Source organism: Onychostoma macrolepis, chromosome 23 (genome assembly GCF_012432095.1).
Source record: "Onychostoma macrolepis isolate SWU-2019 chromosome 23, ASM1243209v1, whole genome shotgun sequence".
NCBI classification, from domain to species: Eukaryota; Metazoa; Chordata; class Actinopteri; order Cypriniformes; family Cyprinidae; genus Onychostoma; species Onychostoma macrolepis.
Window position 1 is genome coordinate 22,816,485 of NC_081177.1, and position 13,310 is coordinate 22,829,794.

General features: G+C 36.4%; 1 protein-coding gene across 3 annotated transcripts in view; it reads left to right on the plus strand.

Annotated features, from left to right (window-relative positions):
* ndrg3b (ndrg family member 3b) overlaps window positions 1–13,310 on the plus strand; it is a 63,210-nt gene that overhangs the window by 405 nt on the left and 49,495 nt on the right. Inside the window, exon 2 of one of the 3 annotated variants that reach the window (XM_058762878.1) lies at window positions 6,439–6,528. The exons of the other annotated variants lie outside the window; for them this stretch is intronic. The gene's annotated coding sequence lies outside the window, so the exon portion shown is untranslated. The remainder of the gene's footprint in view (window positions 1–6,438; window positions 6,529–13,310) is intronic. 3 annotated transcript variants of the gene reach the window in all.

Here is a 13,310-nt window from a genome sequence, read left to right on the forward strand (position 1 = left end):
TGAAGCGTGGTTGTGTTGAAGGCTTAAAACCGTCACCAGCTAACGTTAGTCCTGTCATATCTAGAGCATATGTAATGGTTGTAAAATCGGACTATTGGATTAAATTGGGTACGTGTGATTTATTGTTTTGGTGTTGTTTATATTTAGTGTTTGTTTGTTTGAACGTGTTAACCGCTGTTTAGCACTCTGAAGTGCTGAGTTTAACGTTAACTTGTCCACTGATTAACTTAACGTTACTTCCATGATCAGCCCCGTTTGGACTTTAGTCTCTTCAGACAGGGAGAGACTGTTACTTATAATATGTTGCTGAACATAAATCTCTATTCTATCTGAAATGTGTCCCTCGTAGATACAACTTGGATCAGTTTTGAATAAATGATGCTGTGTTGCCATAGATGCACCGGGGCTGGTCATTGGGCATCTCTGCACGTGTTTTATAAAAGGGCTTCTAACCCAGTTTCCCAAAATACTGCAAGTGAAACAACACAGCACCAGCAAAGCCATCTGATTAGTGACACGAGTCCAGATGCTCTAGTGCAGGGCTGTTCACCAACAAGTGGGCCAAATTGAAAAATTCCTTGGGCAGTGTTGGCAGAGCTACATTTGTTTTAAACCCACTGAGGCTACTAGCTGTAGATAGCAGGTGTATGATATATTTAAGAAATAACACTGTCTTCAAGTGTTTCATTTTTTTAAAGCTTTTATATTTCAATGTATCATGAGGATCATTTGCACCTTTTTTTATGGTTTGAGTATGACTTTGATTCTGTAAATGTCCAACACTCACTGAGTTGGAGAGACTTCAGATAAATAAAAATGATTTGGGGTTAATGTGAATTCTGCCCAGGGCAAAGTAGATTTACCTAGTTTACTCTAGTTAATTATACTGTAGTAAAAAAAAATAAAGTTTTTCAATCTTTATACTTAAATATTTATTTATTGTGAAATGTAGCAATTCCTGAGTAAAAATTTTAGTAAATCCTACACCTTTCTTTTGTCTTCAGTGTGCCAATCTTTCATGGGCTTCTGCGTACCCAGAGTCCCCAGGTTACTCTAGTGTAGGGATGGGCAAACTTGGTCCTGGAGGGTCAGTGTCCTGCAGGGTTGAGATCTAACCCTGAGAAAACTCACCGGCCTGCAGCCTTCTAGTAAACCTGAAGACACTGATTAGCTGGTTCTGGTGTACTTGATTAGGGTTGGAGGCTGGAGCTAAGCACTGCAGGACAGCGGCACTCCTGTAGGTCTGGGCGATATATCGCATGTGCTTATCGTGCACATCTCTTCAGTAAAGCTGGTTCCCGTGATTAGCGGTAAATCTCCAACACCTGCTTTCAAATGGAGCGGCATTTAATACACAAAGCCGTAGATCACTGACATGCTACACAATGTCGCGTTCATTATCGCAGATGAATCGCCTTCGATAATGAACGTGATATTGTGTAGCTTGTCAGTGAACTATGGCTTATACTTTTGCAAATCTTACTACACCTTTAATATTAAAGTATTAGTTGTCTTTTTCTTTTAATATTAAATGCAAGATATTTTAGTAAACCCAATGAGGCTGTTCTTGTGTGTCAAACAAGCATGTTTGAGCTTCCGTTTACCGTATTTGATGAGTTCTATGTATGTGGCTTGATCAGTAATCACATGTGACTAAAAGCCTAAATTAATTCTGCTCATCACATAAAGTGATTGTGGATTAAACTGACGCTTTGTAAAACATTGAGAAAACAAACAGAGTTTTTGGTGGAACAGCTTTTAATGAAGGGAAATCTCTCAAGTTTCATTAAAATTTATTGGTGTTTTAAAGATGAACAAAAGCCAGAGTGGATCACAGTGATAGAGGAATGACATTTCAATATGAAACTGATGACAGAATTTCAGTTTTGTGTGATCTGTTCACAGGAATGGTTCACCTACTCACTCTCAGGCCATTCAAGATGTAAATGAGTTTGTTTCTTCATTAGAAAAGATTTGGAGAAATGTAGCATTACATCACTTACTCACCAATGGATCCTCTGCACTGTTAGACATTTCAAAGGGTTTTTACAGTATTTTTCTGGCAACACTGTTGCCAGTAAGTTACTGTAATTAAGATGTACAGTAGTAAATTGTATTTGATTTACAGTTGCAAACCGTACTGTTTTACAGTAAATTACTGTAAAAACCAAATTCGTCAGTATACTACTGTAATTCATTCATTTTAATATAGATTTCATTAAATTTTATTATTTTTTTATATACAATTCATTGTATTTTTACTCTACATAGGTACTACTGGCATTCAATTAAAACAGACACAATAATTACAAAATATCAAATTCTTTATTTAAAACATTGCATGTATAACACTTAAAAATACAGTCTTCCAATGCTGGAACAGTGCATCTTCACCATTTCTCCTGTCTTAGGACGTTTTGCAGTGCATTATGTTGTATCCTCTGGATTTATCCTCACAAATAATCTTCAGGCAACAGAAACATAATGGGGAAAAAAGACAAGCAGCCAAAGAATACATAGCCATCTGCAAAACCCAGGTGCTGCTCCAAAACGTGGCCACCACCTTTGCTCACTGTCCACTTTGACAGAAATGCCTTCTCTGAAAAACAAGAAGTAGAAATGGCACACTTTTAAAAGGCAAACCGCATATAGAATACACAAACCTCTCAAAGTCATAGTTGTTCTCCTACCAAGACTTATCAGTCTCGGGGTGGCTGGCCTGCTCATTTCTTTCTTGATGCTTCATTGCAGTTGCCTTTAAAACACAAATACAAAAAAATGCAGTAAATCTTAAATTCCATTAAAAACTATAACAAACTAATTCTAAAAGTAAATGGGCAGCTAGCCATACGATTTTATTTTCTCAATAGGCTACTGGCCAACATTAACTATTACACCTGAACAAATTTTCACATTAGTTAACCTAATGTTAATATAAAATAAGCGTTGCTTGTTAAAATAATTTTAATTCGGTGACTTAATTCAATAAGCTGACAAAAGTCGTTTGAAAGGACAGCACAGTTTACCATAATAAAGTTGGTTACTGCCATGTTGACGGATAAATGTTACTAGGTAGGTTAAACTGGTGTGCAAAAATCTGACACAAACACACAGATAAACGTACATATATTTTTACCTTGCTTGCTGGTCTTATTCTCTCGTAAGGTGCATCGACTCGCAGTGCAGATGTTCTCCGGAGCTCGCGGGAAAAACCCACGGCGCTGCTTCCGTGTCTTCCTCAGACGCAAGTGGCGTGACTCGATAAAAGACTATATAGAACCCATTATATATCTACAGTGGATGCGGACAGTAAAGTGATGCCCCGGTATATTTCTGACGTAAGTTACAGATGTACTCCAAGCACTCGCGCTGTTTCTGACATGAAGGACAAACGATTTTCCAATCATTACAAGAGATGTAATCCTGTAGTCCATCCCAAGCTGTTGCGGCGTTGTAGAAATGGTGTGAGGCAAATCGTCTCAATCCAGATGTAAGAAATGAGGAAAATAAAACAACCTCAATAGAATGGCACCAAAGAGGCCGTTACAGCAAATACAGTAGTATACAGCAATTTTAAAAAATACAGTAAGTCTCTGTATGTGGGGTCTGACGTCACAGAAAATTCCCATGATGCAAAGGGTTTTACAGTTATTTACTGTAAAGGGAATTTGCAGTATTATACTGGGTGATATACTGTAAATAACTGTAAAAATTACAGAAATGTCTAACAGTGTGCAGTGAATGGGTGCCGTCAGAATGAGAGTCCAAACAGCTGATAAAAAAACATCACAATCCACACAGTCCATAAATTAATGTCTTGAGAAGCAAAAAGCTGCATATTTTTAAACAAATCCGTCATTAATGTGTTTTAACTTTGCTGCAAGGGAGGCTATATTTGGAGGTTGAAGAGTGTCAAATTCCTTCATCAGATCATAAACCTACAATCAATCATTATATGTTAAATAGGTGGCAAGAAGATTGTTATACATGTTAAAACTTCAAACAACAAATTCTGAAATCTATCCTGAAGTCTCAAAGAGACTTTTTATCTCCCTTAAAACGAGTTTACGAGATTTTGTATAGGTCATACAAGCTTGACCCATGCCTTTTTGCTTAAAGGCGAAGACCCAACTCTATGCATGTTCTGAAAGACCCCCCTTTTCATTTAACATATTTTACTGGACTGTCCCGGTTTTAATGAAGTAGAAAACTTTAGTTTGCATGCTTACTCGGGGACTTGTTTAGTGAGAATTTACCAGAAGAGATTTTAGATTTTTTTTTTGTTAACTTAAAAATCTTTTATACTTTTTAAATTAATTTTAACTATTTTTGTGTTTGCTCTGTTTTTACTTTGCGTGTAACTTGTATTATTCTAGCTCAGTTTTGCCATGAAGAAAACCTTATATGCTGCACATGGCAATAAAAATAAATAGGCTAACTACTACTACTCTTTTTACTTGTAAACAGTGCTTGATCTGTGCATATTTCTCTTCTGATTCAGATTTTATATAGCTAGCATTAGGGCCAATGTTTTTTTTTTTCTCTCTCTCTCTCTTTTTTCCTTTTCCTCAATGTAAGCTATGCTAATCGGTCTGCCGCCATTTTCACAGTCACTGTCTCGTGAAATTAGATGACTGGGTTTGTCAAAGAGAGGCATTCCGTCACTGTGAACCCTTCATTTACCAAAGCAGTGTGAGCTGTTATTTCAGGAGCCATGAGAGGCATTTGGCATGCATGCTGATACAGCTTACCAGCACACCTGTGTTTAAGAGCCTGCTCATATCTGTTCCCATGAGGACGATTCTCAGCAGCACTCTTTGATCTGCTTTATTTCACTCCTGCAGTGGAGGCGTTTCTCTGTCATGGCTGCAGGAGCTGATGTTTTATGCACTGATGGAGCACTCGGATGCATAGATTATGAAATTGTATCCAGATACATTAGACATGTGGCTTAGCCAAAATCTGTTTTTGTTCCTTCCCTGTAAGGTACCTGAAACATGAAGAGGTCTTGCTACACAGAGCACTGAAATTATGATGCATTTTATTGGCCAAATTGGAAGTTTGCGTCACCCTGGTTCCCTTCAAGTTCTCACACACACAAAAAAAGATTTTTTTCCATTTACTTTAGGATTACTGCAATAAGCTCTGTGACCAACTAAACTGTTTGATTCATGTTTTGTTTATTCATTTTCACAAAAGAACATAATGAATTTTGAAGCCTAAATAAAATAAGGTTGGCAGAAGGAAAAAGCTAAACGGGCTATAAATGAACTACACCACTATTGCATAACTTCAGTGTCATTAAAGGGTTAGTTCACCCAAAAATGAAATTCTGTCATTACAACTCATGTTGTTCCAAACCTGTAAGACCTTTGAGATGAGGAGGAGAAGAATTGTTGAATAAAGTCGCTATTTTTGTTTTCTTTGCGCACAAAGTTTTCTCATAGCTTCATAAAATTAAGGTTGAAACGATATGAGGGTGAGTAATTAATGACAGAATTGTCATTTTTGGGTGAACTATCCCTTTAAGCTTTCAACTCCCTTTCAGTCTTGATTTATAAAACAAAACAAAATCCTGAAAGTTTGAGTTAGAATAGTTTGCAAGGGTGCGATTACAAACACTGACTCATGGATGATGGAGTCTGATGAGATAAAATGCGAAGTCGTTTCTGAGTTTTGGCCTAAAAAAACACATCATCCTTGCAGCACACTAATGGGAAGAGAAAACCACAAGTAGGGCAGTGGGTTTTTCTTGGGTCTTTTTGCTTATCGTTGGATTCTGTTTTGTTTATTAGAGGTGCCGAAGTTTCCCGCGTTGTTGTGGTGGTTTTTTTTTTTTTTTTTGTAGATAGCAGGAAGGGATATCTGCATATGTATATCCCAAGCACATCACTGAACAGATCACATTTGTTTTCACTGTTGTTCTATTGATTGGTTTACTCAGCTCTCCCTCCTCCCATTGCTATGCCAACAACCTCCCTGGGTGACAGCTGTTGTGTTCTCTGGTTCCTTAATTTCCATTGGCTGTGCTCCCCACAGTCCTCCATCAATCCACGCCTGCTTCTATTTCTGGTGGCGTCCCCCATGGGATGACAGAACTCATGGCCTCCACTGGATTCCTGGAGAAGTAGACTGCTGGAACTGAGGATCCTCACGGGCTTGTTGTTTATCTGTCAGCACCTATCTGATCACTTTCCAGGAAAAAAAAAGTTGTTGTCAGGCAGCAATCCAGCTAGTAATTGAAGCTTGCGGGAATCATTTTCTTTCATAATCCTAATTGTATTAATAGGCTGGGTTTTTTTTTTTTAGAAAAGCCCTTGATTTCATTGTCTTGGCACTCAAGCCTGCCATCAGAATGCTGCTACACGCTTTTGTCTAATTAGCAGCATGTTCAGTTGTTTTAGTCTTTTAATTGACTTTATGATCCTTTTGTTACAGACATACTCAGAGCTAACAACTAAAACCAGCTGGCACAACAGGCCCTGTGGATCAGAATCTTTCTGTAGCAGCATATCGTTTCAGACATGAGTGAGTGTCACTAAGCCCCGTTTGTTTGATCTGGGAACGCCTGACTAGGTGGCACAGCGTGTAGCAGATGAGTCGGTTCTCTTGCACCATTAGGACAAACGAGAACCCCATCACTGCATGCCTCGCAATAACTTTACATTGTGGGAAGTCGTGGCCTTATGGTTAGAGAGTTGGACTTGTAATCCAAAGGTTGCGAGTTCGAATCTCGGGCCGGCAGGAATTGTAGGTGGGGGGAGTGAATGTCCAGCGCTCTCTCCACCTCAATACCACGACTGAGGTGCCCTTGAGCAAGGCTCCGAACCCCCAACTGCTCCCCGGGCTGCCCACTGCTCCGGGTGTGTGTTCACGGTGTGTGTGTGTTCACTGCTGTGTGCAGACCACAAATTCTGAGTATGGGTCACCATACTTGGCTGTATGTCACTTCACTTTCACTTTAACAGCTGAAACGATTCCTCTAGTAATTAGAGTAACTCGAATACAAAAAAATCATCGAGCTTCGAAGAATTGTTTTAGTCTATTTACTAGGGATGCACTGAATTTTCAGCCGCCGAAAATATATGCCACGCCGCACAGCAGTGTTCAGGTTTCACTCTCATCACTGCGCCGTGTGACATCACTGCGGCGCAGTAGCATTTGTTTGCAGTAGCATTACTGTGCTGTGACATGCTGTAGTACTGGTAAAATCTCCTTCACTGATCCGCTCCCCGCTACGCTCTGCTCACATGCGTTGATAATAATAGCTTTGCCAGGGTTTTTATATTTTTACACATTTACTTGATATTTCTGCAAACCTTCACGTTGTAGTACCCATGTTATTATACAGATTTGTGTCCTCATAAACCATATATACCAGTTCACACACACACACACACTGAAGCGCGCGTGACGCTCGCGGTGATTTCAGCGTCTGTCGACTCAATGAGGACACAAACACAGGAACAACATCTCCAGAACTGCTCTGAGAGTCACTTCATGAGCGTTTCATTTGAGTAAAACTTGCGTCATATCTCATTCACACAGAAATTTAAAGGAATTCACGGCAACCCGTCAAAATAAAAGTCAGGTTTAATTTGAAGACATTGCAGCAGAAAAATATTACTATTGTTCAATGTACGTACTACAACTACTAAAATTATGAAAACTATATTTTTTAAGGAATGATCACACAACATTTCTTCCATGTTTTAATTTTAATAGTAAATCCCCTTTGTTTGCCAAAAAGTTTTAATTTTCAATAATTTAAAGATAAATGAAATTAATGTTTTATGCCTTCATTTGATAACCAGATACATAACACATAATTTCTGAGGAAAAATAAAACATTTCGTAAGGCTATTTTAAGAATAAATAACAATAAAACATTAGATGAGAGAAGATGAAACATAACTTTATAATTGTCATTTTATTTAATTATAGCTATAATTATAATAACACATAAAATATGTTGCGTGTAAAAAGTGTTTGTTTCATCCACTTGAAGGGTGGGTACATTGTGTGCACATGATCAGGATGGTACCACCTCCGCCGCATTTTGAGAAAGGAAAAACCCTGTTTGCAGGACTATACATTATTTGGATAATTAGTCAAAAACAACAACAACAGTTATGTCTGATTCTGTTGCATAGAACTGAATAAAAAATAATACATTGATATTTAATATTAATATATTTTCTGTCCAATTTCCTTTCAATAAAAGTGTGGTTACTTTATTGGCTTGTGTTTTTTAAATTCTGTGTCATTAAAATTGAGTTAAATTAAAAAGTCTTACAAAACTACTTTATATTATTGAATAAATAATTATTACAAAGCAGTTTCGGTTTTCGACCAAGCACATCCAGAATTCTCCGTTTCGGCCCAGAATTTTCATTTCGGTGCATCCCTGTAACTGCATAGAGTGCACTGTTTGCAACCACATGGTCCTTTAAAAGATTACACACACACCAGTATGCAGAGAGACATTTAAGTGGGTTTATTCTCCAAATAACTTTAAATTCATGTTGCTGAAAAATGTGTTAATAAATGTTATGTGTATGGACTCTTGTTTTTGTTCCACGTTAGCTTCTTGCCCACTAATTTTTGCCTCTTACAAAAGCCACAAAGCCTTCTAAGACGACAGTAAAGGCTTATGTCATGCCTGAGCTGTAGTTAGGCTGAAACTTGAAAGTTAAGTTGCACAATGTTTAGGTTTTATTGTTGTTGTTTTTTTATTACTGTTATTTTGATTTATGTCTTAGTTTTAGTTTGTACTATGTTTACCTTTTTTAAAGTAATTTTAAAATTTTTATATATTTGTATTTTGAATGTAATATGGCAATTACATGCACTAAATGGGTTTAGTTTTCACAGTTATTAATATATGCAATTTCAGCAATAAAAATGTAAATTTTTCTAAAAAGGAAACAAATTACTTGTTAATTTTAAGAGTCTGTCTTATTTTCTCTTGTATATTTAGTATTGCTCTTTAAGATAAAGTTCTTATCTGATTAATCGATAGAATTTTCGGTAGAATACTCGATTACTAAAATATTTGATAGCTACAGCCCTAGTTAACAGCAGGATTACCTTGATTTACATTAGGGATGTCACAATTCTCAATATAATATCGAACCGTTCGGTACAACATCCACGGTTCAATACACGCTTGTCAATTGGGATTTTGTGTTTAAATAATTTCCGTGTTTTATTTCTCCCAGAATTGGCTGTGTGTGTCCATGATTTTACGTGCTGAGTTGAGGAAACACGTCCCCGCTGATATTTGAAAAAGCAACACACGTCGAGCATCATCCCTTGTAATGACATGCAATGATAAGCCTTTCTGTTGTCCAACAAAAGAGAACATCATAACTTGTTTTTACTTAACAACATCAGTCGAGTGTTTGAAATAACTTCCTTTTGTGATCTGATTCTTATCACAGAATGAGGCAGAAAATATGTTCTGTACTGTAATAAAGGCTATGTTAATTAGAAATGGCTTACAAATATACTTGATCATTATGAAAATACCAGAGATGGCTTGAAGAACAAAGATAAACCATATATTGTTGCAGGCGAGTGTAGGGCTGTGCGATATGACGATATATATCGGATGGACAAAATAAAAAGTCTATCGTTTCATATTATGTTCTATCGTTTATTTCGTGGTGTTGCAAAATACATTGTTTACGGTAATGCTTTTTAATCATTTGGATGACTGAGATCTTTACACACCACCCACGGGGCGTGAAGCGGAGACAGAACCAGGTGGAGAACGACCAGAACAAAACGAGCAGCTCGTTCCTAAACAAGGGACTACATCTGTAGCATGGACACGCGTTTTTAAGCACTGTAGTTTTAAAAACAACCGATTTTAAGCCGTTGAAACACAAACAACAGAGCTATATGCGTGCGCCGTCTCGGTTTCTGTGTGAGAGGACCGCGCTTTTTCTTTTTTTTGCTGCTTTATTGGCTTTGATCGATTACATAAACACACTTATATGCGTCAGAATCCCGTCTTGGTAAGTATCCTCATAAAGACAGCGATTTAGGTCTTAAGAGAGAGAAAACAGCTGAAAGAGAAAACACATATGTAACAGTATATTGGAATTCAAAACATTTAATGTTATATTTTCTTTTTATTCAGTTATGGCAATGGCAATGCCTTTATCCATATTAGGGATTTCCTGGAACATCATCAGTGTGTTACTTCTGTGATGCACATGGATTTTCTGCACCATGGCGTCCATCCTCTGGCGTTCAGTATGAATGAAACACACATTACATGTTTATAGGGCTCAATAATGGACAATCCATCCTATTTTGGGTAAAAATCGGAAAATAATTCATCTCTCAAAAGAAATGTTAAGCTGACATATAATAATCCATGCTTTTTCCAGTATACAAAGGTTTACAGGAGTTTTTTTGTTGTTAATTTGTTGCAAAAAATACTTTGTGCCAAGCCATCAGAACTGAACCAAACCAAAAACCGAGGTACGTATTGAACCATGGACTAACTGTATTGCTGCATCTCTAATTTAAATGCTATGCCACCCTTCGTTTAGCTCCATTGGACTTGATTTATGCTTGGTTAAGTGTTTAATAACCAGTATGCTGACCTTATTTCAATAATAACAAATAAACATTAGGCTAGAACTAGGGGTGGGCAATATGGCAAAAATATAACATCACGACATTAAGAAAAATCACGATTCACGATTTTATCACAATTCTTTGTCATGTTGGTTTTACTATTTTGCAAGTTGTCTGAGCATTACAGCCAAACTAATTTCCCTATTATAAAGACAATACCTTTCAAGATATTAAAAAAAGAATGGTGGATATTTAGGCCAAAGTTGGCGAAGATAAAAATCTTTGTCGTCATTTTATCTGTGTTATTAAAAAATGAGAACAAAGATACACATTACAAATACACATACTATACAAATAAAACAGTGTTTTATTTTCAGGTACAATAGGTGTATTTAGCAGGAGCATTCAATAAATTGAATCAAGAAATATAAAACTAAAACGCTATATAGATTGATTCCTATTAAATCAACTGTATTAACGTTTTTCAGTCAAGAGTAGTGAGTGATTTTTCTCTGTGTTTTGGTGTTTTATTAACATTGAAGGAATAATTAACCCCAAAATAAAAAGTGTTTTATATTTATACCATCATTTACTCACTCAAAAGTTTCTTTAAACCTAAATGAGTTTCTTCTGCTAAACATAAATGCTATTTTGAGGAACGTGGAAAACCAAACAGTTGCTGGTCCCCAGTGACTTATTCCATAGTATTTTTTTTTTTTTTTCCTTCTATCAAAAGTCAATGTGGAACAGATACTATTTGGTTACCCACATTCTTCAAAATATCTTCTTTTGTGTTCAGCACAAGAAAAAATTAATACAGGTTTGGGACAACATGCGATTTAGTAAATAATGACAGAAATTAAATTTTAAGGTGAACTATCCCTTTAATGACAGTCGGCAGCATGTTCAGTACTGCCCCTTTAAGACATGCCCGCATCTAATATACAGAGGCACGCATCCGTTTTCTCTCAGCTGTTTACTTACTCATTTTAGACATAAGCAACGGAGTCTATACATAAACCTTGTGTGTTTTGACAGTATTAGTGCACAAGATAACTTGGTTCAGCGCACGCGCGCTTCGGGTGTACGGGCTCAGAAAAAGCGTGCGTCAGACCGGCGTGAATAAAACATTTAACCGGCAAGGCTTTAAAGCAGATCCGAATAATGCACAGTATATTGAGACTGAGGAATGAGAACTGCAGCTGATAGAATGTGTGCTGTAGCACGATACTACGATATTTCTTCAAAAGCAGATCGTGGAGACATTTTTATCGTCCACGATCAAAAATCGTCATATCGCACACCCCTAGCTAGAACAAAACATACATGCATATGCACAATTATAATTATTATTATTATTATATTTTTTATATTAATGTTATGTATTTTAAAATTGTTCATCTCAATGGCTGCAAATTTGTTTTTCATATTTTTTGAGACTCTGTTGATACAGTAAATACATTAAAGAGAGGCTACTTTACTTTTGAATACTCAGTGTTGCTGTTTATCAGTAAGCACAGTATTAAAGAAATGATTAAGTCAGTGTGTTAATATACTGCTGGTAAAAAAAAAAAGGCATTCATCAGTCTTTATGTACTTTTATGGTCTAAATCACACAATTGTATTATTTGTTAATGTGTAAATAAGTTATAAGAGTTAGAGCCAAAAAAACTTTGGAAACACGGGATGAATGTGCAAAATACTGTATTTAATTAATTTCTTTACTTTGTAAGAAGTAGTTTCACAGTTGTTGGATAATTAAAGTTGCAATGAAAAAGTAGATAACATTTTCTTCAGTATTTCTTGACTGACATCCAAGTGAAATAATTTATCATAAAAAAATCAAATAAAAAAAATAGGATGGGTCTTGTTTCAATCTGTTGGTTGTTTGGATTGCAGATCTGAATGTGAGCTTGTAGTCAATTGTAAGAAACAGGTGGCATTTATGGAGACTAAATGATTGGAGAAGTACAGCTAGGGTTGGGCGACATGGCAAAAAATTAAAATCTCACATTTATTTATTTTTTACGAGTTTTAACTAGTCAACTTGAAAATGTAACTACAACATGATTCAAGTCACTTGTTCTTTATTAACCCTCTAGTTAAAGAAAATTCTATTCCAAGTGCACCACACATGAAGTTGTCAACATGATGTAAATGTTAAACAAATCACTTGTTAAATATCTTTGCAGAAAAGATGCATGAACTACAACTACATCTTAAACTTGTCTTATACATATATGTTCAGAAATGATACGAGGAAAATGCTTAACTTCTCAAGTCAAGGTAATTCAAATTCAAAATGACTTAAGGTACAACACCAGTAGACTATTATTAACTATAAATGTTCTGTTAAGACAATGAACAGCAGCTTTCAGCCTGTCACCATGATGCAAACATGAAATATCAGACATATAGTAGTAGTTCTTCTCAGGTTTTTTTTTATTCGATTGCGCTACTTTTTCATTGTTTTTGCTATGTAACATGGACGGACGCGTTTGACTGTTGTGCTCGCATCTGTTGCAACGCAGCACTCAAGTTAAAAGAAGTTCACTCCCATCTTCTTGAATGTTTTTCATATTCCACAAAAGACAAAAGCACATTCTGTGTGAATGGCACCTCGCAATATGAGCGCGTCACACGTGAGCAGTTAATCAAAACATTGGCAAAACACATTAACATTTAAATTTGAATTAATCGATAAAATCGCCCAGCCC